Raw genomic sequence first — 27,967 nt, 5'->3', positions numbered from 1 at the left:
AAAGAACAGTGCTGTAAGGCCAAGAAAAAAATGCAATCAATCAATCAATATATTTACTGCAATGTCAGTGTTTAAAAAGTACAGGAAAAAAAAATCCATCACACAAACTTAACAGCAACAAACTTTTAAGTAGTGTGGTGATTGATGAGCACAGGATCTGTATCCTCCTTAGAGCTACAAACAAGGGTGTTATTTCCATTGCAAATGGGACACTCCCCCTCACCTTTATGATTTCATATGTATTTTCCTGTTAAAGTCTTTCTGAACAGTGTCATTTTACTGTCTTGCCACTGTTGTCCAGATGAGAGAGGATCGGCTTTAAAGGCTGACACACTCATCTAAGCCACCTACAGTTGCTAACGTATGATCAAAGCGAGTGCCGCAGTATTTCTATTTTTTTTTTTTTTTTTGCCATACAGCCATTATGTTTAAAAGAACAGCAATTAAAAAATGATTTAATACAGTTTAATTTACACTGTTCAGATGCATTTACACCTCTTCAACAATCAAATTTATGTCCGTCCTGAACACTTGGATGCAATTACATTTAGCTTTTTTGATGTCTGATAGATCTGATCCTCCATGCCAAGCCTTACGTTCAATGAAGTCCACAATCTGCTTTAAGTCTAACCTCTTTTCTTAATTTGTAAAATGACCAATCTGCTCAGCTATCTTGTCCCCACTGCTCCTGAAATATATTTTTTTAATAATTCTGAGCTAACAATTAGCACTTGGCAATAAAAACTGTAAAAGAGTCTGTAAAAAATATCCAAAAAGTCTCCCTTTAGACCTAAGATCTGTGGACATCACAGACATTAAGCAGCTTTATTCTATCCTTTTTTTGCAGTTACATGGTGCTTGTATTTTATGACTCTTGGCCTTGTTTTTTGTCGTAAAGCACTTTTTGACATCACAAAGTTTGCTCTCCTGCTATAAAAATATAAACTTTACTTATTTATTTGTAGCTGACCCTCATTAGTTCCTCTTTCCCGCTGCCAGTTTCACACACACTATGTAATTAATGTGTTTATAGACACACTGCAGGGCTTCAGTGTCCATCCCCTCCCTTTGATAGAAACCTCATGAAAGCACAGGCAGATTTGAAAACATGTTTCTTGCGCGTCTTCATTGATAGAATAACAAGTGAAGCCAGTGTGCATGTCTCCCCTTTGAGAGACAGCTCACATTTAATACAAATACAAATAGATGCAGCTATGCAAACCCACACCCACCCTGACACATAAACAGACACATGCTCTTCATATGCCTTTCCACCCACACACACATAAACACTATACACTGTGACAATTACGGAAGAGGTGGTGCGTGTGTGCACCTGCCTCATCTATCTCTGTCAAGCTGAGTCTAATCCATCACCATCTAATCATTATAGTGAGCAGGGCTTTCAGCGCAGATAGAGGTCTGCCCTGACCGGGTCTCTGTTAATGGCATACAATTAACGTAGATAAAAAGGTACACAACAAAAGGACGAGCTGCAACACCACTGTAGCACGTTATCTACAAAGACCAGAGGGCAGATAACAGGAAGTGAATAAACACTGTGATACGCAACTCTGTTTTTTCAAGGAAGACATTTTGATTCTGTGCAACAGTTGTTGATGTTCAAATTGAGTATTTTATGTAGTCTATATGTAAATTCAGGCAACGTTGCTTTACAGACCAGTTATGCAGATTAACCTACCACTATGCATAAGGAATGTGTTTTCAAAGCCATAAAGCTGCTAAACAATCCCTCTAACTGTAGAGTAATCCTGTGCAATTGTTGAGATTTAACATTAGATTTCAAAAAGGAATTTAAAGGAGGAGAGAAGAGGAAATCTAGACACGCTTGTAAAGAAAGACTATAGAAGAAAATATGTTTTTTGTCGATTCGTGGAACAAACTAATTGCAAAAAAGGTTTCTAATTTAAAAAGAAACTACTGAGTTATAATTTTGAAAGAAAAAATTCTGAAAACTATGAGAGAACATGCAGAAACAGTTTAAAAACCAGAGTTGACCAAAGTTCTGTATAATAAAATGAAAAAAAAAAGAACAAGAGAAATTACACAACAATCCCAAAAACATGCACAAATAAGCGAGTAAGAAAATAAAGCACAGAATAACAAGATCTGAAAATAAAATAATAAAAGATAAAACCTCAAAATCTTAAGGTTAATCAAAGACCTTAGAAAACATGTGGGTCTTCAGCTTAGCTTCAAACATGTCTACAGAGGAGGACCATGTAATTGAAAAGGGTAAACTATTCCAAAGCTTAGGGGCAGCCACTGCGAATGCATGACCTTCCTTCCCCCTCTGCCTCGATTGCTGGACAGCCAGGACTAAGGATCTGAGAGATTTTGGGTTGGAAAGAGGATAGAGGAGCTAAGAGACATACTTGGGGTGCCAGACCATGTAAGGCTTTGAAAAACAATACCACCTTACACTCAGACCTATACTTGACTGGTAACCAATGTGGGGATGCCCGTATGGGTGTGATATGGTTTGTTTTCTGGGTTCCCGTTAGAAGCCTTGCAGAAGCATTCTGCACCAACTGATACGTGATATAAGGAACAGAACATTGCAATAATCCCAAGAAGAGGAAATTATGGCATCTGTGACAATCTTCAGGTCATTAATGAGAGGATCTGTTTAAGTTTGGCAAGATTTCTTAGTTGGAAAAAGCAGCCTTTCACAACAGTGTTAATTTGTTTGTCACATTTTAAAGCTGAATTGAAGAGGACACCAGGATTTCTGGCATGGGCATGAAGGTTAGGAGCCAGGGCCCTCTTTTGCTATACCCCTGAAGAAGTTTTAGGAACCAATCGCAACCACTTCTGTCTTACCATCATTTAATTGAAGTCATTTTTTGCCATCCAAGATTTCACATCTTGGAGGCAGTCGAGGAGGGACCTTACTGTGTTGTTATTGTTATCGCCAAGTTCTAATGGGAGGTAAAACTGAGTATCATCTGCATAGCAATGGTAAGAGATATTGTAATAATGGAGGATGGAACCTAAAGGTAGCATATATAAGATGAATAAGATGGGTCCCAAAATGGAGCCTTGAGGTACACCACAGGTGATGGGAGCTGACCAGGAAAACAGGTTACCAGTTTTGACAGAAAAGGATCTCTCTGTAAGGTAGATGCCAAGCCACCAAAGGATGCTACCCTGGATACTGACCTGGCGCTCAAGACAGTTCAGAGGAATAAAATGGTCAGCTCTATCAAAAGCAGCATAAAGATCTAACTGAATAAATATTTTTCCTTTCAGCTTTACAATCATATCAGCCAGGCGGGCGCAGCTGACTCAGTCGGATGAGGAAGTGAATTGAGCCATGGATAGTAGATGTGGTGGCTAGGGAACAGAATGGTTATGTAAAGTATAGTGACCAGTTGTGGTTGGCAGCAGCCACCAACAGGGAGGTCACAGGCACTTACATGCTGGGGGCCCCCAACCTGGAGCCTACAGCGTTGATATGGTTTTAGCAGAGGCGACTGAGGTGATCCACAGAGAGGATATCAATCACCAAACAGCAAAACTTTCCCATTAGTTTCCAACAGGTACACCTGCTGTGGCGATTAGGCTATTTTTGTTGTTTGCAGATTGTTGCTTACTTGACCCGATATCTGCACTCCCCGTTAGTTAAGTCTCAAAGCAGAAACAAGCCGGTTGTGCTAGCCTCAGCAAGCTGTCCGGAACAATGAATTTAAAATTCGAGCGCATGATGGCTAAGATCTTTCATTTTGTCAGAACATGTAGATATAAAGAACCAGGGTCTAAAAGTATAGCGCAGGATATGACTTAAAAGCTAGATTAAAAACTGGCAAAAATTGCCACTTTGAGATGAGGACACACAACGCTGATGCATGCGCAATCAATTTTTAACGTGAAAGATTAGCCTCAAGCAGAGAGCAGTATCTTTGAACTGTTCATTATGTTGATGAAGGGGGAAGCTTGTTTCTTGAAAACTGTCCCAAAAGCACTGTAACACAAAGAGACAAGTTGAACTCTGGGATCTTGGTCATAGCACTCGGACTACGAAAGGGTTCCGCTGCATCCTAATTATTAGGAAACATATCTTTCTAAATGAATATAAAGGTGGTAGCTGTAATCAGAACCGATTTCTTCCTAAATGCATGACTATATAAAAACAGGTGACAAATCAAAGGAAAAGCCTGAACAAAAGAGCAGAGAAACACAACCAATACAGATGCTTTCATTCAGGTCACAAGAGCTCACTGAATCGATTGATGTGACCTCTGGCCTTCGCAGCCACCATGATCACAACCCAACTCAGTTGGACATGTTTAACTGACATGTTCTTCCCATCATCATCAGCAAAACGCCAAAGGAGGGAATAAAAATTGGAAGAATGTTTAGCCCTCCAGTAGAGCTTCAGCAGCTTGTAAATTCTATGCCGCGAAGCACTGAGGATGTTTAGAGGCTTGGAGTGGCCCAACACCTTAGGCACTTGATGGTTTTTTTTGGATGGCAAAGCCAGTCTGTCTATCATCTTTGCAGCAGTTTAATGTAAGGATGCAGTGTGAGTAAGTCGAAGTGAAGGAAATCTTAAGAATGTACAGACTGAGCAGTTTGGTCAAAGTGATTGGCTGCTTCAGAAAAGCGTAGCTGAACAACAGGGTTTGCAAAGATGCTCAACTGGGACACATAATGGACGACATTTGAGCAAGCACATAACAGACAACAGCGTGGCTGATTTATAAACACCACACAAGGTCTGAGAGCGAGTGAGGACAGAATCACGATTATCGATCGATGTCTTGAGCCTAGAGAGGAATGGATCACTGGATCTGAATGAGCAGTAAAGCTTCCTTAGTTCCTTCCTTTCCTAGAGTGCTCACAATCTGAGAAAACAGCTGGAGGAAACAGTGAGAAGAGATTTTGAGCTTGGTGCACACAAACTGAAGGATTTGCTCTCCAAACTTTTTTTTCTTGCTTACAAATCTGTCCCTGTGCACTGAAACATCTTGAGTTACAGATTGCAGAGCTTGAGTTTTTATGTTCTCGCTCAGTAGTTTTCATTTAAATATTTTTAATTGAAAAATTGAAAAAGAGAGAAAAAAATGAAAGATACAGAGACAGAATGATTTTATAACGTCCAAAGTAACATAGGAGAGTGGCCAAAAGGCAAATACACTTACACAACATGTCAGGATGCAGAGAGGGGAAAGGCTACACACTGCATATACACACACAGGAATGCAGGTGCAGGCACACATGCATCTATAGCTGTGATGAGCGGGTGCATGCAGTGAAACACAGGTCCACAGACAGAGTGTGTGTGTGTGTCAGAGCAGGTTTGATTAGAGATGAGCAGAGGGGTGGTGAGGCCACTGAGGTGAAGAGAAAGGCTATAGCCCTGTCAGGATAATTTAAAGAGAGAAAGAAAATAAATGAGCCAACTGGTCAGCCGTAAACACACACACACACACACACACACACACACACGTGCTATGTATCTCCATGTATACCGTCAGAGTATTGTCACAGAAATTTGTTTTCTACCATTTCTGACCATTCAAGCTGATGAGCCCAATTTAAAGTCCATAGGAAACAGCATTTTGAGAGTATCTGGATTCGGTATTGTGACATTGTGACTGGATTCGGTATTGCAGGATATAACATTAGGAGAAATTTGATTTATATCTTTGCAAAGTGGGCGTGCCATAACTGTGAAGCCAAGATGTTGTATTCCCGACAGCATAATAGGGGACTAGAGAGACGAAGCCCATTGTATGCTCCATTTAATGTTAATTGTTGAAGCAGTCCATTGTAAAATGCCTTGTGCATAATCTGGAGTTGTCACTGATATAACTTTCCTCAAAGTAAATAAATTCTATCCCATTGTGGCATTGAGTTTTTATTATTATTGGTTAAAATTGGTTGATACCAGCTCACGTCAGCAGACACATTTGGTTTTATAGACAGAAACATGATTGGATTTTTGTGTAAGAATACAAAGAAATTGATTTTTGTATTTTTTTTTTCTTTTTTTGGCAACTATTGTTAAATAGGTGCATGGAATGTCTGGGGGTGTGATCGAAAAGGGTTAAAAAGGCACATTTAATTTCTCATCTCAACTCTAAGTTGCATTAGCCTGGAGGAAATATGGATTTTTAACTCACCTACTTTTTCAGTTTAAGCAACAAAACAACAAGACAGTGGCATTTTAAAATGAATAAAGCAGTGCTTCTCCTTCTTCTTAAACTAGACAATATTAATCTATTAGGCTTAGACAAAGATCATTCACTTTAACACTGTCAATCAAAAACTGTTTTTAGTGTAGGTTTTAGGGGTGGTTTTTTTGTTAAGGTTTTTTTTTTTTTTTGATGCTGTTGATTATGTGAGGACATTGACACAATAAATCCACCACTGCATGACCACTAACTTGTGTAAACTTTTTCTGTTTTAGTCTACTGTTAAAGTACGTTTGGACTCCATGATATATTCATGTAACACACAACATGCAGTGAGTTGTTTGGTGCTTGACAACATCTGGTTTAGTTTATTTTTCCATACTGACAACTACCTGGACGACACACAGTGTGCATCATAACACAAACTGACACACTATATCCACATATCTGGCCAAAATGTAAAACTGCCATCGGATGGAAACAGTTATAAATATGCCAAAGGTCGTTGAGCATATTCCTGTCTGTTGTCATCCTTTGGGGTAATGCGGTATGCTTTTGGGCTACACTCTGAAGTAGCCCCAGTTTGGGGATTAAAAAGCTAAACTTGCTGATGGAAAACTGCCGTGTTCAGTTCATGGGTTGATTAGAAATGTTTTGGATAAGAGGGAGTTTTGGGGGGGCTGATGGTTGTCTCGCCCCGTGTCACAGCACAGCCTGCAGCTGCCAAAACCAAACCACTCATCCACTTCAATGATGCATTGAAGGACTTATTAAGTGGCTAACAGTGTGAGTGAAATTACAGAGCTGCTGCTGCTGCTGCTGTATGTGTGTCCTTTTATTGATTTTATCTTGTTTTCCCTATGACTAATATTTTTGAATTAATTTTCTACATCAGTGTAACTATTAACACTTTGAAAACAGAGCTTGATTCTGGCATCCCTTGCACACACAAAAAAATCTGTTTTTAATCATATTTTTCTGCCAGCAGAGCGAAACTACTTGTTTGCAGTTTCAACAACAACCTTTTTGATTTATTGTTGCGTAGCCTCCGTGCTGTGCACTTTAGGTGCCTACACAGGCAGTGAAACGTACGACTATAGATTATGTTGAAGTGAGAGGGACACAGAAACCTCTCAAATGAATTCTCTGTTCTCCTGTTCTGCCCTAAAACCAAATGGAGGCATAAATCCTTCGCCCTTTGTTGTTTTGTCCAAGTATCTGGTTCAACACCGGAGACCCAGAGGGGAGTAAATTGTTTCTGTGGGTCACATTCCTGCCGAGGGGACCTTAATTTCAGTCTCTGCTTCTTTTTGTTTGTTGTTTTAAAGAGAAAATTTGCAACCTTTTATGTGGATGTCTCATCATGTATTGATGGTCAATGTAGTCAACTGAAGCAATAACTCCCCAGTATGTGCTATATTGACTGAGAAAGTTGAGTCCTCCTGCTTGCAGAGCCTTTCCACCAGTGCCTACATTTACCAGGATGCATTGCGCCAGACCTATTAGACTTTAGCTGTACTTTGTTGGCCAAAACAATGTGTAGCTGAGATTTATGAGTTGTGCCTATAGAACTGCACCTAACAAGTTATTACACAGAGGCTCTGCAGTCTGAACCAGCATGAACAAGACAGCAAGCACTATCATTTTTTCACATTCTCCATAGCAGCGTAATATTCACTCCTTCCAGTTTTAACCTTTAACAATAAAATCCCAATTTACATTACACGAAGAATTTCGCTAAGAGACAGATGAACAAAATAGTTTATGTTAGAGTAAGGTGATACTCAATGGTCAACTGCCCTTTTGGCCCTGCTGGTCTTGTTTGTCTTTTCCAGGTTGTCTTCTGTATCCTGAAAAAGGTCTCCACCACACCTCTTTCTAAGTGCGGAGTAAAACGTCCATGAATCGTAACCCAAACACAGTTCTTTGCACTCGGTGCTGTTCTCTCAGGGTTTTTGTCTGCAGCAGCTTCCAACTAAAACTGCCCCACTGAAATTCTGTTGGCATCAGAGAGCATTTTGAGAAAAGGCACCACCAGACGGTGTTTGATCTCGGCATTTTAGGTTCTAGAGGGTTCCCGCGGACTATATCCTCTTGCACCACTAATGCAACCACAGTCTTAGCTTCTCTCCGCTGGTTTCTTCAACACGTTCTTACTCCGACCTTGTCACATATTGACGTTTGGTCATGGACATAAAGTCCAGATACGACGTGAAAGGTACCCTGGGCGTGTTGGTTGTTGACTTTCTGGGACACCGTGTCAAATTATGCCTGTTACATACACTGTCTTCTTTCAAATTACACTTCTGTTTTCACAGGAAATTTTACATTTACATACAGTCTCTTTTAAATTAAATGCACAACATAGGTACAACACCACAAATTGACGTGCTTTTTCCTTCAACAACAAATGTGCCAGGTTGGTTTCAGGGAAAAATCAGAAGAGGGTTTGGCTTTATAATCTTACGGGACGCAAACACTACTCTCCTGGGTCTGTGGTTGTTTGACCCATCCACCATCCCTCCTGGCTGCCCCACTTGGACTTTCACCGCCTTAACTTTCGTTCTTGTCCCACCGTGTTTCCCCCTGATGCTGCTGAGCACCGTTAAACTATGCCGGCCACGTATCATGCCAACGTTAAAGGAAGGTTTTTTCGTCGCTGTCTGACGCCACATGTCACTGCTCGTTTGCAATACAAGCAAAGAAAGCAAGAAAGTTCTGTTTTGGAGTGGCATCAAGACCATGCCCCCTGGCTACCCAGAGGTGAAATAGTAGTTCCTCCTTGTCTCCAACTATGTCAATGGATGCAGAAAAAACAACAGATTTTGCAGCTGACAACATTTGCCCTGCACATTTACCATGTGCACTGATTAGACATCTGCATAAAATGAGGTGAATTTTCTCTTTAAGATCTGAATTAAGTTAATACTTACCCTTAAATTTACACTCAAACAGTCCAACACTGATTAAAGTGTAAGAGTTGTATTTTCTGTTTTTCTTTTTAATGCCAGTGGAGACGTCGGGGTTTTACTCCTCAAATCTTTTAATTCCTGTGTAAAAACACAATATGTAAAGAGAAAAGAACAAACAGGGCCAAGTTGTTCTTTTTGTAATCCCATCAGAGGAAAAGATACTAAGATGATTCTGCTGCTATGCCAACAGCACTTCTGAGCCACCAAAGGGCACGGTTGTTGTCACAAACAGCTGAGATCTCTGTCTTTTTCAGTGGACATTGTGTGTAGCCAGACTTTCAGCCAAAAAAAGAAACAAAAGGATGAGAGAGACTGAGACAAAGCGTTGTGTGTCTGTATGGCATGAACAATGTCTAATCTAGGCTCAGTAATAACACTGGCGTACTTGCAAAAGCAGCATGATACCACTTCACTGAAAGGATAGAGAGACGGGAGGGGAGACAGTTAAACAGTGTGTGTGAGAGAGAATGTGGTGGAGTATTAAACAGAAAGTGTAATTTCAATGAACGTTGCAGCGAGTGGAAAGCATAAAAGAAGACAGATTACACAAAGAGAAACACTATAAATTATTGTAATAATTTAGGCTGCTGCATGCAAGCACAGGCCAGGACTCATCTGCATAATGCATATTAGCTCAAGTACGGGGCTGTCATGTATAACCTGCAATAACTCTATCCCGCTCCCTCCTGCCATTGCTCTCTCACTGTGACTAAATTGGAAACTCCACAACCGATGTCACATACTGCTTTCCTATTCTGAGTCTGTCTTTGTCTCTCCACCCAGCGCTCTGCACACCGTCAATTGAATCCATCCTCCTCCTCACTCCACTGCTCCCGCCGGCCTGCAAAGGTTGGGTTTAAAAATTTTATCACATGTTCAGATTACACCTCTAATCTGTCCCTACATCACTGACAGGCCTCCAATTCCATGCTTGTGAAATATTTGATTAAATTTTCAGAAGTTCCAGTTGGCTGGCACTGACTGGCGAGGTATAAGTTAACAGATCAAGAGATTAATATGAATGACCCTATTTAGTCGCTCTGGAGTGGTTCTTCTATTAACAGGTAACACTAGTCCATCTGGGAGATCGTGTAGCTTCACCATGCCTATAATTGCCTAAGCATTACTGGCAAACACTTTTTAAATGCCAGGAATGAGACTACAGAGACTCTCACTTATCACACCATCAGCTGTGACAACTGGGCGATTTTCTTATCTGAAGATTCAGGTATACAGCAGGTTGAACTCACACAGTAAGTACCTTATTCGTCAAAGTCATACCATCAATTATGCTTTATGGAAGTGTTGTCAGAATAGGAGAAGTTTAAAAGAGGTGCTTTTATTACCTGAGCAATCAAAGCAATCACAGGCAAACAGTGAAAAATGTCCTCACACACAGCTTACAAGCTTCCATGATACTGATTGCTGCATTGAAACAGCGAGATTTTTGTAAAGAAAACACCTATTGGAAGAACTCACAGTAAAAGAGGGAAATCTGCGTGACACAGTCTCAACAGCTATATCTTAAAGGAAAATCCATAAAGTTTCATGCATTCAATCCAATACAAAAAGGGCACAAGTGGCAAAATAAGCTTATTTTTCAAGTAGGCCAACAGTTTTTACACTGGCCTTTTGCTTTGGACTTTGTGTTACTATCACTCCACTAAAGCTCAACAGGGTAAACACTGTCCAAGCAAGCACATAGAGGGAACTTCATATTATCAGACTGTTACTTTGCAAGCAACCCTACCACACTTGGTTATAGTTAGGTAAACATCACATTTTAGCTTAAAATAGCCACCTTTGATGGCACTATCCTGGCTGGAAACACATCTATGTCTCAGTAAAAAAACAACCATATTTTGTGGCACTATCCACGGTGGAAACACAGCAACAGATTACTTCAAAACACCAATGTTTGGTGGCTAAAAAGCCACTGGTAAATGCAGTTTTGTACAATGACAACATTTTCTTCTGGCAATGGGCTGTTGCAAGATATCTACTTAATTGGACTATTATGTTTGGATAAACTTTGGAATATATTGTTAAATAAAACAAGAACTGTGGATTTTGCCCCCCATATTTTACACTGAAATCGCGTTGGGAAGTGGATATTTTAAAAGTATGTATGAAAAGGATGAAAGATTAATGCTACTTAAAAATGTTGTTGCTATGTTTATATCGGCTCCTGATAATCTTTTTAGTGCAGACTTAATGTGTGCTCAGACAGATATTTTTTTTACGCTGAGTATTATTTGCACATTTTGACTGTTGGACTATTTCTGCTGTCTGTTTATTTGCCACAAACAGCCAATGACAGACTTGGTGTTAGATAGCAGCTTAGCTAATGACTGATGTCAAAATGTAAGATGAACTCCAGTCTCTCTGTTTTTCTCTCACCTTTACATATATGAGGCAGATTCATAAAGCCTCGTGATAAGCTAATTTTTTTTTTGCACAACTTGTGCACAATGTCTTTGTGCAGGTCAGCTTGTGCAGGCACATCTTCACGTCAATCCTGGACAAATTCACATCCAATCACACCCACTCGCATCTTTCCATTGACTTTGTTGGCATCTTGCCGCTTTCTGTCTGAATGCACCTTTAGGCCTTTCAAACCATCAACCTCAAGTCCAAATAAAGTCATGAGTCACTGCTGCCGATTCAAGTTGCAAGTCATTTTTGATTTTTTTTTTAAGTCAAGTCTTGGACTGAATCTGACCCAAGTCAAAGGCACATTACTTGAGAGCATCACACCTCTCATTTGAGCACATGATAAGTTTATTGGAATAATTAATAGAAGACGGCACAGGACTGCAGTTCCACTCTTGACAACAGACTGTTAGAGGCAGGACTAATGTTATGTGAGCTAAATATTAAACTTTGAGCCAAACAACTGAAAACTGTGGGTGTGAGAGAGAATGTGGTGGAGTATTAAACAAACAGAAAGTGTAATTTCAATGAACGTTGCAGCGAGTGGAAAGTATAAAAGAAGACAGATTACACAAAGAGAAACACTATAAATTATTGTAATGTTTAGGCTGTTGCATGCAAGCACAGGCCAGGACTCATCTGCATAATGCATTTGCACACAACTTGCCAACATTTTAACCTTTGTCCAGCAAGTTGAAAGGTCGCCTAACTTTGCCTCTTCCCTGCAATCTCAAGCTTCCCATCAAAAAGCTGCAGACGACCCCTTACTCCACAAAAGAAAACTAAGTAGAACCCATACAGCAGCACTGCTTCATCAACTGCAGTGACAGGGCCTCACCTTCTTGGTAGGAAAAAAAAATGTCTGGCAAGTGCCATCACCTGCAACATAAGCACAAATCTCTAGCTGTAAAGTGTGCATATGTGTTTTGCATACTTCTATATGTCCCATGGATGTGCATTAGTGCGACATTGTAGCTGCTCTTGGCTGATGAGACGTTTATAAGGCAATGTGTGTGTTTGCACTTAGCCATTCAATTGTGCACTTATGAATATATTTATGCACATGTGGTCACTGTACACCATGTAACAGTTTATGGGTGCGGCAGGATGCTGGCACTGAATGCAAATGAAAATTGCAGTAGTTTAAGTTGACATTTTATGATCTGTTTAAACTTTTATTGGAACAACTTACACATGTTCCATGTGGGTCTGAAGGTTTATGGGTTAATGGGAAGAGCAAAGCAATAACACTGCCAAGACTTGGAGCTTCAGTCCAGCTGGGATCCTACATGCTTAATAATGTATAAAGTTAAATGTTATAATAATGCACTTGAGTAAAAAGCATCCATCACTTGGCATACAGTTTCAGTACATACTGCTGTCTGAGGTGGAGGGAAATGCATCATGATGGTGCCTGACAACATCAGAAACTGGACCTGCTCCAGAACCACAGGATTAGTATGTTTCTGTTTTCCCTGTATATTTTCTGTATAGTTATATATAAATTTTTATTAATGCCACTCAGGTTGTTGCCCCAAAGCGGTACGTGTAGATGCACCACCACAGGTCCCCTTGTTGACACTTGACATCAACTGAGCATTGGGTGTCTTGCTCAAGGGCATTGCTGTGACATGGGAGAGCATGTCTGATTCACCCAGTGCTTCACTTGAGTGTGTTCACACATATATTGTACTGTATGTGTGAGACTGTGGACACAATATTTCTTTGTGTTTTGTGCACATGATGCTGACTCCTATTGTGTGAGAGTGGGTGCCAAGTATGCCAGCATATTATCAAGTGTGTGTGTGTGTGTGTGTGGTTTCCACTACCAAAGTGCTGAAATACTTGGCTCCATCGCGCCTAGATAATTGCTAATGGCTATGCCACTTTGGACAGGGCACACACACATATACACACACAAACACACACACACACACACACAACAATGCACATGCATAACTAACTAGCAGTGCCTTGATGCTGCTCATTAGCTGTTGAGGCGTGACAATGAAATCTGGGTTATTGCTTTGCAAGTTCATACACATGTATGCCACGCAAGCATAAACAAACACACACACACAAGTCCTCAACAGCTATAAAACTGGTTAATGTGGAGAGAAAGGGAGGCAGAGGAGAGCCTTGACAACAATAAAGACGAGCTGGGGGGGCTATTCACCTTTTTAGTGCTAATTAGGGGTATGAGAGTGTGTGAGATAAAGAGAGAGAGGGTGAATGAGAGCCGGAAAGAGGAAATTGGTGGGGAAAAAAATTGTCCTTTCGTTGACATTAATTGATGGTAATTTAGTTACGGCTATATCTGCATGATGAATTTGACAGAGAGAGGTGGAAGGAGAGCCTATATTCATCTCTTAATTTCCATATGAGGTTAATAGTGTACAGGGTGTGTAGCCAGAGCTGTAAAAAGCCTGTGAAGGTGATGCTGCGCCTCTGTTACCTGAGGTCAAAGTAATATATGAGGCAGGACCATCACAGATATACGAGCTGTAAAATCAGGTGATCCGTGTGGAGCGGTGGGCTCTTTGCGCAGTGTGAAGATTAAAATCGTCTCATGTTATCAAGAGGGACGCAGGATTTTTATTCAAGCTACCGCTCAGATCTATCTTGGTTTAAACACTGACACTGAGTATAAATTAACAGAGAGGATCTTTAAGCAACAACAGTTGGTACAAAGCGTGACGAAAGCCAGATGAGCCACAATGACACCCAACATTCATCTTAACACCCTATGATCTAAACAGCGGTGTACTGAGAGTTCTTCTGCTTATTGACAGATTTTTGTACTTAAATCCGTGAAATTGACAGCAATTACAAATTCTAATTCAAATGTCGATGCACAAAACCGGTTGCTCTCATTTGGTCCAATTTGGGATTTTCTGCGGCATCGCTCAATTCGATAATAATAATTCCCCTCCATTAAATTGGTAAGTTACGCATCACAAGCAGTGGAGAGAGGAATAATCAAAAAATGCTGATGGAAGGCAATTCATCAGCGCTTTAGTGTGTAACTCCAGCTATAATAGACCTTTCTCATTTGAGACCTAAACAGAAAATCCTCCCTAAATTTCCTACGTGGGTTGTTTTTCAATGTGATTTATGAAAGAGGATTTCCTCAGATAAACAGGCTGTGAAATCACGTCTGCTGTGTTCACTGTAGCATCACATGGCATAATGGTGCTGAGTGTTGGGAATCGGAAGCCACTGTCCGTACAGGATGGAGGAATTAAAGGTCACTGGTTCATATTACTGAACTCAAACAATCTATATGTGTCTGAATGAATGTCACCTGGAATCCTTACCCTTAAAGAGCATTTTGGTTTAAAACCCTGGGGCGGATTGATTGAGCATGCTCTTTCTAGCAATCTCTTACACGTGCAATCACACCTGCGAGCTACTGTATCTCAGGTGTACTTAAAAGAATACCCTCCAGATGATCATTTGTGTATCAATTACTCACCCTATGTTATGATAAATTTGTGAAGAAACCACTGTTTTTCTCACATGCCTCCACAGTGAACGAAGATCCCAAAAATGGAGGAAATTCTTAATGAATTGCAGTCATAGGGGTCCACAGTGAACAACAGCAAAACTATACCAAAACATCAGTTTACAAACTCTCACACAACTCGTGCAGTTTAATCCAAGTCTTGTTTATTCATAAATAAGCTCAGTGCTTCCCAAACAGACAGCTCCTTTTAATAGGGAACTGAACTGAGAGAGAAACGTATCTACGCTCTCTTCAAAGCCGGATTCCATGGACCAAAACAGTAATTTTACATTGCAGAACACGGGAGCTGCTAGTGTATACCGCCCCCATCAGTAGATTGTGTTATTGCATGACTTTGCTGAATCCAAACTAACCCTTTAAAACACAAAAGTCACACAATAGCATAACTAACTGATTAAGGCAGTAGTAGACCAGCAGCTCCGGTGGTCAGCAAGGTAAAATGACTGTTTTTATCCATGGAGTCTGGATTTGAAGAAAGCATAGATAAGTTTCACTTTCCTTCGAGTTTAAATACTGAAGCTTAAATGAAAATGCGTGTATTTGGAAAGGACTGAGCATAAAACTGGATAAATGACACTTGGATTATACTACACGAGTTGTGTGAGAGTTTGTAAACAGATGTTTTGATATATTTTACTGTTGTTTAATGTGGCCCCCTATGACTTCAATTCATTATGGATTTTCTGTTTTTGGATTCTTTTGCAAGAATGCAAAAAACACGGAAAATATTTTCACAAATTCAACGTGATACAGTGTGAGTCATTGCTATGCAGATGGTTTTTTGGATGGGGGTGAAGTATTCCTTTAATCCCATACATATGCAGCATGCAGTAAAACATATATAACTTTATCTAAATACCAAATAATTCCAAATGAGTACAGCATACCTATAGAACAGTATACTATATTTACAAAAATACAATCCAGCCTCTGGCTAGTAATACCTTAATAAACAGTCTCTGTAAATATACTATAGCAAATATACTGTACATTTGGGAAGGGAACAGCTGTTCTGGACACTTAAATCAATTCATGTTGATGTTAATATAAATCTGTCCTGGACATCTACCTCAAGAAAAAATGAGAGGATCAAGTGATTAGGATTCATACATTCATACTGTACAATATTTCACAACAATCTGTTCAACAGATGTTGAGATGCTTCGGTCTGGGCCAAAGTGATGGACAAACTGAAATTTCAGTACATAGAGTCATACTTGTAACATGGCTAGAGATGTCAGAGTAATGGGAATAGTGTGTGTTAGGTCTTCTAGGCTGGATAATGGCTCAATGGGGGAAAATGTACTTTATGTGTTATGTTTGTGTTGAAGTTCAAAACTGATCATCTTTGCATGTCTAAATACTGCTTTTTAGGAGATTTTAGGTGATGCAGCAGAGTAATTTTAGATATTAGAGGCCTATTTGTTTCAAAGAAATATAACTGCACAATATCAGATGAATCCGCGTCTCATGACTTTCATCCAATGCCAATATTCCGCAGAATCATTCAAAATCAATGTTCTCATCAGGCACTAGGGTTGGATTTAAAAGGCTGCTGTAGGAATAAGATCTATCTCTGAATAATTTTATCCACATTTCCGTTCCCATGGGATTCAAACCGCTGACCTTACAGTCACATGCAGTCCAGCATCATAAGTTAGTGAGCCTCCTGCTGTCCTGTGCTGTAGCTCAGAAGTCACAAATTGCTCCAGCTGAGCAGTTCATCGGTCAATGGCACTGTGGTTGCAAGAAACATCTCCTAACTACAAGCAGTATGTACTACGTTTCCACGCCGAAGCTACTCCTCCCTCAGGTCATTGCTATAAATAACAATGTGTTACCATTTCTCCAGTCTGGTTAGGTAAATGTTAGGAGAAGTCCCTCACAGCCTCTTTGGTGGCTTTTACATGACTGCATTTCACAAGCTCTTGATGATGAGGGCCACTTTGACATGTCATCATGTACTCTCATTGAAGCAAAAATGCCACGAAAAAAAAAAATCTTCAAAAGAAAATTCCAGCCTGATGCACTGGTTGAGTGAACCGCTGCGACAGACTCTCTATGTCACTGTTATGTAAGGATAAATGTAATGTATGAGAGCAGTGGCCCAGATAAATGGGCTGTAAAATCTGCTCTCTGGTTCGCAGCAAGAGAGCTGATTTCTTGGACAAGGAGGAGTTATGTTCATAGATCCTAGTTTTATTCTTGTAATAGAAAAAAATGTGACATGGTTGCTATATGTGAGGATACACAGTATAAAGTTGGTTTATGGCTTCCAAATGGTTACCAATAAATGAATAGATTATCATCTGGAGTCTGGATCTTTTTAGTTTTATCAAGTAAAACTGAAACTGTGAAAGATTTTTGTACTTTACTACTTTCTATTTTATAACATAATGAAATAAATAGTCATTTTGAGTGCTGATCAGATTAGGAAATCTTTGAGCTTTGGTAATTATGATGGTCATTTCTTCTACATATAATGACAATGGTTCTATCAGCGGAGTAATTTAAATTGGTATGAGTGAATGCCAATACAGGAAGTAGTGTTACATTTTAGATTTGGATCACAAACGTCAGATCATCACGTGGCTGGTGTGTTCTATCTTAAACTAATAATGAATGTTGAGTTTTTAAAGCCGCACTTGTCCATATTTTTATATTAATAATGGATCACATCACTAAGAGGTCCTGTGCAGTTACCCTCAGCCATGTGGAGCATCTTTGCATCATTCTACTCACTGTCTTGGTTTTATGGTCTACAGCTTTTCTGTTTTGGACGAGTCTCATTCATAGAAATAGAATGAGAGTAGAACCGACATTGAAGTGTTTGCCGTTGTCGTTTGACTAGCACAAAATAAAATGGTGATTGTTGTTAGTTATTGTGACAACACACATCATCGGGGCCATAAAGTGTGTCACACTCACTAGTTTGAAAACACCTTTTTAGCCTATTCCTACACCTGTTTTCCTAATTAAGCAGAAAAATACAACAATACACCAATCCAAGTTTCTCTCTTTCACCAAACTAAGACTAACGTCCACTTAAGTGTCTTGTTAAACACACTTCATTTAATTAAACTTGACAGAAACAAAATAAAAATCACTAATTGTGTTGGTCATCTCATTAGTTAGTCCACTGTTAGGTGTGAAAAGATCTGCACACTCTTTATCCCCACATTCTCTGCCTTTCAGGTATCCACTGAGCAGCGGCTCCCAGTTGATCTTTAATTATGTGTAATTTTGTTCTTTAATAATTGTTGTTCTTTCATGATGTGTTGCCAACAAAACAAACAGGGAAAAAAACTATTGTGGTAATTTTTTCAAATTTATGGATTGCCTATCTGAGAACATTCTAACCCACCGCTCATTTGGTCATCAATGCAAAACCTCATCTCAGTGAGTTCGCAATTTTATTGTGAATATGGGAGTTTATACAAAAGTTAGCCTGCTACAACAATTGCAATGGCACCAGTACACATAGAAATGGCCACTGCTCGGCCCATCCACCCATGTTGATTTGAATGGTAATGTCTGTTCTATTCTCATTCTATTTCTATGGTCCCACTGCTCTCTGCATTATTTCTAGACACAGTGAGCAGCTATTTCCAAAGAAAACGAAACTCTGATACCTACTGTACGCTCCCTGCACAGGAACTGGAGAGCAAAAGAGAGCTAAAAGGTGAGAAAATATTGGAGTTGCATTCATCAGGCCGACAGACAGTCAACAACAAATGAACGCTAATGTTGCTCCATGTCTGCTGAATGTGTAATTACGGATCTGTTTACCAATAACATCATGAAGTGATAATGATGTGTCCCATCCCTGGCATTTAAACTGAAAAATGCTGCTTTAATTATGACAGCCGTCTTTCTCTAACCATGTGTTTCCGTTGCCTAGGAGAGCTGTTAATAAAATTCAGGGCATTAATATAGCAGCAGACTGCTATTTGCGATGTAAGATATAGAGGAGTAATGGTCATGGGCAGAGAATGAAGTCATGCCTCCTCTATGTGTGTGTTGTAATCTGAGCTTCTCTGTTTTTTGTTGTGCTCACCGGTCCGGCTGCAAATGCATGTTAGTGTGTGTATTCCGCTCGCCCCCACTCAGCACTGTGCTCATACAGTGGTATCTGCCTCCTTGCCCTCGCAAATGAAGAGGCCATTAACCATCAGATGACGGGAACGGTGAGGAACGGGCCGACTTACAAGAGAATTGCCGAAGAACTGACTAGCCGCGGCTTCCCTCCCACATCACTGTTTACGTCACACGCTGAGCTACACGTTTTGTTACTTGCTCACGCCCCCCACTGCCCCGAAAAAGGCGTATCCTGTATAAACAAAAGTAGGTAGGCGGCATTTTGCCGCACTCCCCGATTTTGTTTTTATACTGCCAATGCTGAAAAAAGACTAATTGGGCTTTCCTGCAAATTTGCACAATTCCTATCTAAAAATGGCTAATGATTTACCGTTTCTGATATATGGCAGCTGATCTTGTTCCCTGCTCAGAGGGTAAGGAGCTCCATCTCATTGTTTTCCCAATGTTCTACTTCTTTAAGTTAGCCACTAACTGCTAACAGCTACTTAAATCTCCCATGGCAGGTCACACGCATATCATGTTGCCCTGCCTATGATCCCATCCTGCTGACTGTCCTGTGAATACAGACACCATTTCGGTGCTGTTACTAGCTCCCATGGTGGCTTAAAGACGAGACCACTCTGTCCCCACATTATGTGATCCTACAGCACGGCGAGGTGGCATAATGCTGTAATATTCCTAGCCTTGAACAGACAGTGTAAGAGGGGCTTTTGATACGCTCTGAATCTAAAGCTCCCTAATTTAAATGATGGCATAATTATTGACAGAAATGTTCGCATTAGACATCTTAAACTATCATTGAATGCATGCACGGTCATACAAAATTGTTTAAAATCAACATTCTATTTGGCAGTTGGGTTACAATAATTGACCTAAGTGGATTGTGAAAACACACACACACACACACACACACACACACACACTGCTTTATTTATAAAGCATCAGTGACAAGAGAGAAGGTTGACGTCTTCCAGCATTACCAATGATCTACATCTAATTAGGAGGAGTTGTTCACAGTCTGTGTCTCACTAATCCTCCCAAAAGAGTGTGAAATAGGATCTTTGAAGCAAAGTTAGAAAGTATTCTTCCATTGGTGAGTACATATTGATTGGAGTGCAGTAAACTGCTTTGGCTGCAGCTAACTGCACTACAGGCAGATTTCAAAATACTGAAAACCATCAGTGGAGTGCATAAGCATGACCTTGGGTCATAATTTGAATTTGCTGTCTTTTGAGAGCTTCACTTAGTGAAAACATCTCACTTAAGACAGTGTTGTTACTTTGTCACTCCTTAGATATCTGTGTTTATCTCCCCATAAGGAACTCTCAGTGGGAAAGGAGGGAGAGAGAACTGATGAAAAAGACACTCATTAGGGAGAGGAAGTGTATGAGGGAAATTGTCTAATATTACACATGACAAACACTTCCATCAGAAAGGGGCATGACCCCCTTCGTTAGCTTTCCTCTCCTCCTCTCATCCCTCATTCACCATCTATCTAATTAGCCTACGTCCGGTGGGTGGGTCTGTCCCGCAGGATGCACATAAACACACATGGAAACACACACTATACAAAACAGACACGGATATATATCAGCACAATTAAAACTTTCACCATCCAGCTCCACCTACCTCATTTATCTCTCTCTGTCTTGTTAGACTGCTTCATGCCCCCCCTTTCTCTCCCCTCTCTCTACTGATTTATGGACATTCTTAAAAACGTCCCCTTGAGTCCTTCACACCAGTAATATGTGTTCCTCTGCCCAAGCAGAACAGACAAAAAGAACCCAGTGCTTTTATAATATCCATGCATTTCTGTCCTCTACATAGATGACAGCTTAACTGGGGACTGGGGCAAAAACCTGACAGAAATTAGCATTACTGTCTCTGGTGGGTACATAACAGACTCCCAAAATTTATCTTTAGCAGTAGGGGGTCAACTAATTTTCTCTGTCTCTCCTCCTGTCCTCCCCTTACACTTTCTTCTGTTCTTTCTTGTCAGAAGCCATGAAGTGAGTGCTTCATAGTGTGACTTCCCTCTAAGAAATTGGGGGGATGAAAGTCCTTGTTTGATCAAAAATGCATCCTTAAAGCTGTACTACTCAATAACTTAATCTATGCAAATTATCGCATTACTTTGTAAAAAATAAAATGTGACTCTCACAGACTTTTAAAACCATTGTTTTCAGCCACAGTAGGATGCTAATTTGGTGAAAAAGTTCTAAAGAACCGAACAGCAGACAAAGTTAGCAACTAGCTTATGAACATACTGCAACATTTAGAAGCTGGATCCAGAGCCAGATATTTCCCTCAGGAGTTGCTGAAGACCAGAACAGAGCTAAAAGGAGAGTAAATACTGGATTTATATTCACAACGAATAGAGACATGGGCGCACCATAAGGAGAGACAAATCGGGCAAATGTTTGGGCCCCCCAAAATACAGTAAATTGGAAAAAGGGGGTCCAATAATCAATAATACTGGCACATTTTGCACAACTATGAACCTGCCCCCAGATGATCATAATATCTCTTTCACACTAATGACAGGGTCAGGCCGGGGTTAACTGGGGTGTGTCAAAACCTTTGTCAGTTTAAATCAAGCCAGCCAATATGGGTTAATCCCTGGTCATGACAACACATATATGACAGAAGCAATGCATACCAATTACCTGATGTATTGGACATGGACCAGGGGTGGGGGTGTTCAAGTGAGCCCCCTTCTAGTTACCATATGACCTGAGCCTGACATTGTTAGTTAGGACAGAGCCTTGATGGGCTTTTTTACCTGGGTCCCACCAGAGTGTAAGGGCCCAGACAAACCATGCTGACAGTCAACTGTCAGGAAAGTGCCTGTTAGTCCAGTTTTTGCCGTGTATCACAAACCATTGGCACTAGTTGGCCCTTGTCGGCTGTTTTTCAGCTTATTCAGCATATTCTGTAAGATTATTTCTTTTAGTCATTAAGAGCTATCTTTTAGCCATCTTTAGCAGAAACGGATCATAACTGTTTTGATTATGTTTGCTAGCACAGAGTAAATATCCTTTGATTTTTTTAACATCAGGTTGTGTTGTTAATGTGCTAACTGGCTGACTAGCATCTCAAATCTGACCTGTTGGTCTTCCAGTTTCCCTATTTGAATGACAAATACCGACTACTGCCACCTACTGGTATGGAGAGTTATTTCCTCTTACAGGCTCAGAATGTACTTGAAAGTTGGCTGCTGGCTGTAGTCTTTGCAGTGTGTTCAAGTGCAACTTTTTGGCTGAGACACAGGCGGTTTGAAGCAACGCAACAGTCGATCTTCGTTGCCACTAGTTCTTTGATGTCAGTTTAGTGTCTCTGGAATGGCGCAAACACAAATGAATGCTAATGCTGTTCTGCGTCTGCTCAATTTGTATACAGTGCTATCAGCTTTATAAGGTGATGTGTCAGTGTTGTGTGTACAGGTTTTTGCATTGTCTCCAAGTAACCCAAAAGGTTTAGCTATAAACTAATAAGAGGCTTCAGCAGTCAGAGTTAGCCAAATTAAGTTGCAGCCTTTTGACAGCACTTTGCCTCTTGTTGTTTCTCTGGGCAGTGTTTTATTGAGTTGCCATGGTGAAGAGATGTGCATACGACAGCCAGGAAGATACCCACTTCATCTGCTTACTCCCAATACTGAAGTCTTACATTAGCTCTAACTAGAGTCACTTCAAAGAATGATTACAATGGCCAGTAACTACTGATGCACTTGAGGAATGTGAGCATTTCATTCAGACAGACTTGAAAGAACCTGAAACCATCCTTTAAATCAGCTGGATTTCTGAGAGCTAAAGTTTATTCTGAATAAGGCCACCCAACGAAAATTAATCAACTTGAGATTTTCTTTAAATAACCACTTTTCATTTTGGAACAGGAATTGATTAAAAGCTTGCCCGAGACTTATTAAAACAACGTACCAGACGTTGTCCTATGACCCACTCTGAGCCTCAAACTTTTGTCAGAGTCCACTGCGTCAACCATTTTCATTGTTTACAGGATATTCAGTCATTCCAGTCAAACTGTCAGAATTGCCAGATGTTCTCCCCCGAGTCGTTCCTCAAAGTATTTCCCTTTTGTCATTTTACTACCGTCCAGTGAGTCGCTTGTGTGTGTGTGAAATATTTCAAACGAAATTCAAAATTAAATCCTGAGCCGTCAGATGAAAGACGATCATGCCACGGAAAGAGGATTACGGTGTCTCTCTGTGTCAGTCCCCTCAGATCTATAGGAGAGAGTGAAGACTCCTCTCCCTTTATCCATTCTGTACTCACTGGCCCAAAACATTACCGTGGAAAATTAAAAATCACTTCTTAAAAGGCACAAATGACACTAATGGCAGAGGTGTTTTGGTTGGTTATCAACTCTATGCTCCATTAGAGTGCACTGTCGGTCTTTAAAAGAACTTAGACTGACACAATAAAAGTATCCCTGACAGATGAATGAACAGCCTGAATGGGGATAATTATTAAGGGATCTCGGGACATAAAATGCTTTTGAAAAGAAGAAAAAGATTTTTCAGAGCAAAACTTTGAAAACTGCTGTTTCAGGTGAAGTGTGCTGGAACAGTAATGAGGCAACCTGGTGCTGCTGTGATGAGTCATATCTTTCTCTCTGTGTAAATATAGAACACCTACATGGAGCCTTTGTAACAGGAAACAAAGGGCAAAGAGTACAGGAAACTTGCCTGAACACCTTTGTCAAAGAGCGTCACGGTGTGCTTGTGCGCATACTGTGATTTGGTGTATTTCTAGTGTGTTCATTTTGTTATTCCATAACCACTAAGAAGTCTATAACAGGTGTAACTACAAAACAACTGAAAGCAAGGACACTGAGTACATTTTTGTGGAACTCCACAATGTCAAATACTTAGTTTGGGGTTCAGGGAAGAGATTCACATTACAGTTCAGCCAAAGGTAGAACATTTAGTGGTTAGCAGTGGTGTTAGAGGTTGGGAAATGATCCCAAGTCAACCAAATTTCTTCAGGAGTTTAAAATTGCATGTGCTGTGGGTAGATGTGTGTGCGCAGCAGAGGAAGAGACAGAATAAGGCATGAGTGGTCTTATCATACATTTTGTATTAGTGACAATCCATAATGAAGGAAATTGAATAATTTCAGGAAAAGCCATGTCTAGCGCTCAGTCAGACTCTCATTACATCTTGCTCATTTGTGGATCCAGTGTACCACAGGTGGAAATTACATATAATTTTGCTGATTTCAAAAGCTTTGTTAAAATATTTGTAGTTTCTAGGGGTGTAATGGTTCACAAAATTCATGATATGAAACGGTGGTGTCATGGCTCAGTATGTTCTTGATATAGTAAAACACAACACATTCTCACTCCGACCTCGTCACATATCGGCGTTTGGTCATGGACTTTCCACGTCCAGATACAACATGCAAGGTACCCCAGGTGCGTTGGTCTCTCAAAATACACTTCCATTTTTACAGAAAATTTACTGTTAACATACAGTCTCTTTCAAAGTAAACGCACTAGGTCAGTACAACGCTGCGAACTGACGTTTTTTTCCCTTCAACTAATGCAAGTGGTTGGGTTTAGGCAACAACAAAACAATGGTTGGGTTGAGGAAAACAGAACAGGGTTTGGCTTTCTAATCTTACAGAAAACGAACACCACTCTTCCAGGTGAAAGTTGATGTTTTTTGGACGCATCCACCACCACTCCTGTCTGCCCCACTTGGACTTTTGCCACCTTAACTTTCATTCTTGTCCCGCCGAGTTTCCCCCTGACACCGCCGAGTGCTGTTAAGCTGTAACGGCAACCTGCTGTGTATCATGCTGATGTTAAAGAATGGCTTTGTTTGTCGGTGTCTGATGCCGCAAGTCACTGCACAAGTGCCATTCTGATTTCGATGTCTTCGGAGTGAGACTGGGTTGTAAAAAAGTATGAATGCCAGAGAAAATGTCCTTGATATTTTTAACATTTTTAATTTATTTAAACTAACATAATTAAGTATGACCTTTTTTTTTTTTCTTTTTTTTTAACTTTGAACCATGATGGAGCTACACCTGAGACCCATCTTCTGGGGTCTCCTTTTTCTTAGCAGCATATAAAAAAAAAGCAGCTCCAACAAATACAAACAAAAGAAGCAATGTTTCTGAAATGAGAGAAAAAAAATCCTTGTTTTCAAAAAAAAAAAATTAATGTATAAAAACGATCATCATAACTTGGGCTTCTACTGTATATTAAGCATGTTCATAAAGCCTGTTCTTTTCACTACAGAGTTGGGTCTCTTACCTGTGGCAATAAATGTAACATTAAAGCAATGAAAAAGCACGCACATCCACAAACATAATCGTGCAGGTGCTGAGCCAAAAATGTCTGAAACTGAAAATATGAAAAAAGCTCGCACTCTGCAGGGCTCCTATCTAGCGAGATTTATTTCACCTAGTAGTGACGACATTTCGAGCCATCGCACTTCATCAGATCAATGATGATGAAGAGCGGTGGCTCGAGACGTCGTCACTACTAGGTGAAATAAATCTCACTAAATAGGAGCCCTGCAGTGTGCGAGCTTTTTTCATATTTTCAGTTATAAATGTAACGTTACCAATCACTGCGGCTATTCCTTTTTCCGTGGTTGAGTCACTTAGGAATAACTGCCTAAATGCTGCGGGAATAATGTAAGCGTGTAGCTTGTAGTTTGTGTTGCTCCTTGTTTTCCACCAGTTGACACACTGGGTTGAAGTCGGTGTAAATAAGTTGACATGTTTGGAGGTATTCCCACTTATTTAACCTACTTTCGTGTAGCAGATGTAACATTAAGGTTTTTTTAGGCAACCACTCTCGCCATCAGCCACATAATTCACAGCGAAACCAAAGTGGCTCCAAACACCAGACCTAACTATAGTCCAACGAGCTAGCTTAGAAAAGTTAGAAATAAAGAAAAACCTTAATATTGGAGTCTGGATTTGATGATTAGATAAGTTTCACTTTAAATTCAGTTTTACATAGTAATATTTTAGTCAAAATGCATGTGATTGGGAAGGTCTGAGAGTAGGACTGGATAAATGAGACTTGGATTACACTGCGCGAGTTGTGTGAGAGTTTTTAAATGACTGTGTTGTCATAGCTCTGTCGTTAAATGTGGTTACCAATCAATCATAAATGAATATGTTCGTTGTTTTCCACAGAGACATGCAAGAAAAACAAAGTTTTCTTCAAAAATTCAATGTAACATGGCATGACTAACTTTTATACAGACGATTACTTTGAGGGTGAAGTATTCCTTTAAGAAGGAGCCACTCTTGGATCACACATCGCCAACCAACAGGTCAGTGTTGACAACTGCCAATAGATGGATATATTTACTTTTGCATATTTATACCTTTTTTTCCCTATTGTTGTTGTTTTCTAGAATGAATGACAGAAGCTGCTGCTCCACAAGTATAGTTGTCTTTTTCACAACCCCTCCAACTGAGCATCCTACATCTCATAAGAATTAATGGATTCACTGAATTAAACATCTTAATGGTAAGCATGACCTGATAATAACCTGATAAAATTGCATGCTTGCACAAATGCTGCAACGCGTTAAAAGAAATGACCTACACCTCAATGAGAGAATGTAACATTTAGAGCAGCCTTCACCCACCTATCAAACTGATTTACTTAAATACAGTGAACTCTGCAGGATCTGGTTTAATGTCAGAGCACTTTATTACAGCTATAATAGGAGGCACTTTAATGCCATCTTGTCCTGTCCACTGAAGAGACAAAACTACAAGGTGAGAACTTCTGCATATTTAAGCAGATTTTCATCTCTGTTGTATTTTTCCAGATAAAATGTGTTTTCAGAATAGCCTCTGAACTGTGCTTCACAACAGAGGAGAAGGTGGTTACCTCCAGTCTGAACAAAATATATAATATATTTAAAAAAAAAAAAAAGAAGAAGTTGACTTTGTAAAGTTAGTGATGTCATGAGTGGGTGTACTGTTATTTCATGTATTTTCTACAATCATAAATCTGCAAATCAGATGGTTTATCTTCACATTTCACAACCCCCAATTCTGAATAAAAATGTACATATATAATCAAGTATTTTCTAAACAATGTTTCCACTGAGTGCAGCTACACAGCTGTACAAATTCCTGTCTTGACTGCAGAGATTAAGGACCAAAAACTTTCAGCTTTCTCTCCATGTCATATATATTTATAGATTTTGGAGAAAAGTAAGGAAGTGTGCCAATACGTGCAGGTCTCCCTCACACTTTCCCTTGACTGTAGCCACCTCCACTCGAAAAATCCATCACTTCCAGCTGCACTGCTGTGCTCTAGTTTAAACAGAGATTATGTAGTTTATATTTCATCACACACTGTGACAGGCACCACTATTAATCCTTAAATTAATTTGTTATAATAAAATAACCCACAGGTTAGGTAATTAGTATAGTGAGAGGGAGAGAGATAATAAAGTATTTTATGGTATAAATGAGGAAAACAATTAGAAAAGGTCATTTGAGTATGATTACTGAGCACATTGAGCCCTTGGCACAATATTGCTTTTGTCGGTGTATGGGACATCCAGCAAACCCAAAATTTACATAACTGGTTGAGATAGAAATATTTAAATTGTAGGGATTTTCCTCTCTTTGGCTCTGAAAGTGAATGAGAGTGATTGAAGTCCTTTACACATCTTATAATCCTCCATGCACACAGTAAGTGTCCCAACTCATTTGTTTCAAACTGATTTGAGGGATCTGCTTCTGATTATTTGCCTCATATTTCACAAACAGAAG

At 39.9% G+C, this 27,967-nt stretch overlaps 1 protein-coding gene across 1 annotated transcript in view; it reads right to left on the bottom strand.

Moving 5' to 3' along the window:
- The window catches only part of LOC126393145 (receptor activity-modifying protein 1-like), an 88,293-nt gene that overhangs the window by 59,922 nt on the left and 404 nt on the right, over positions 1-27,967 (bottom strand). The gene's annotated exons all lie outside the window — the stretch shown is intronic.

Source organism: Epinephelus moara, chromosome 7 (assembly GCF_006386435.1).
Source record: "Epinephelus moara isolate mb chromosome 7, YSFRI_EMoa_1.0, whole genome shotgun sequence".
Taxonomy (NCBI): domain Eukaryota; kingdom Metazoa; phylum Chordata; class Actinopteri; order Perciformes; family Serranidae; genus Epinephelus; species Epinephelus moara.
Note: the sequence above shows the minus strand (reverse complement) of the source record. Positions and strands in the feature narration are given on the sequence as shown.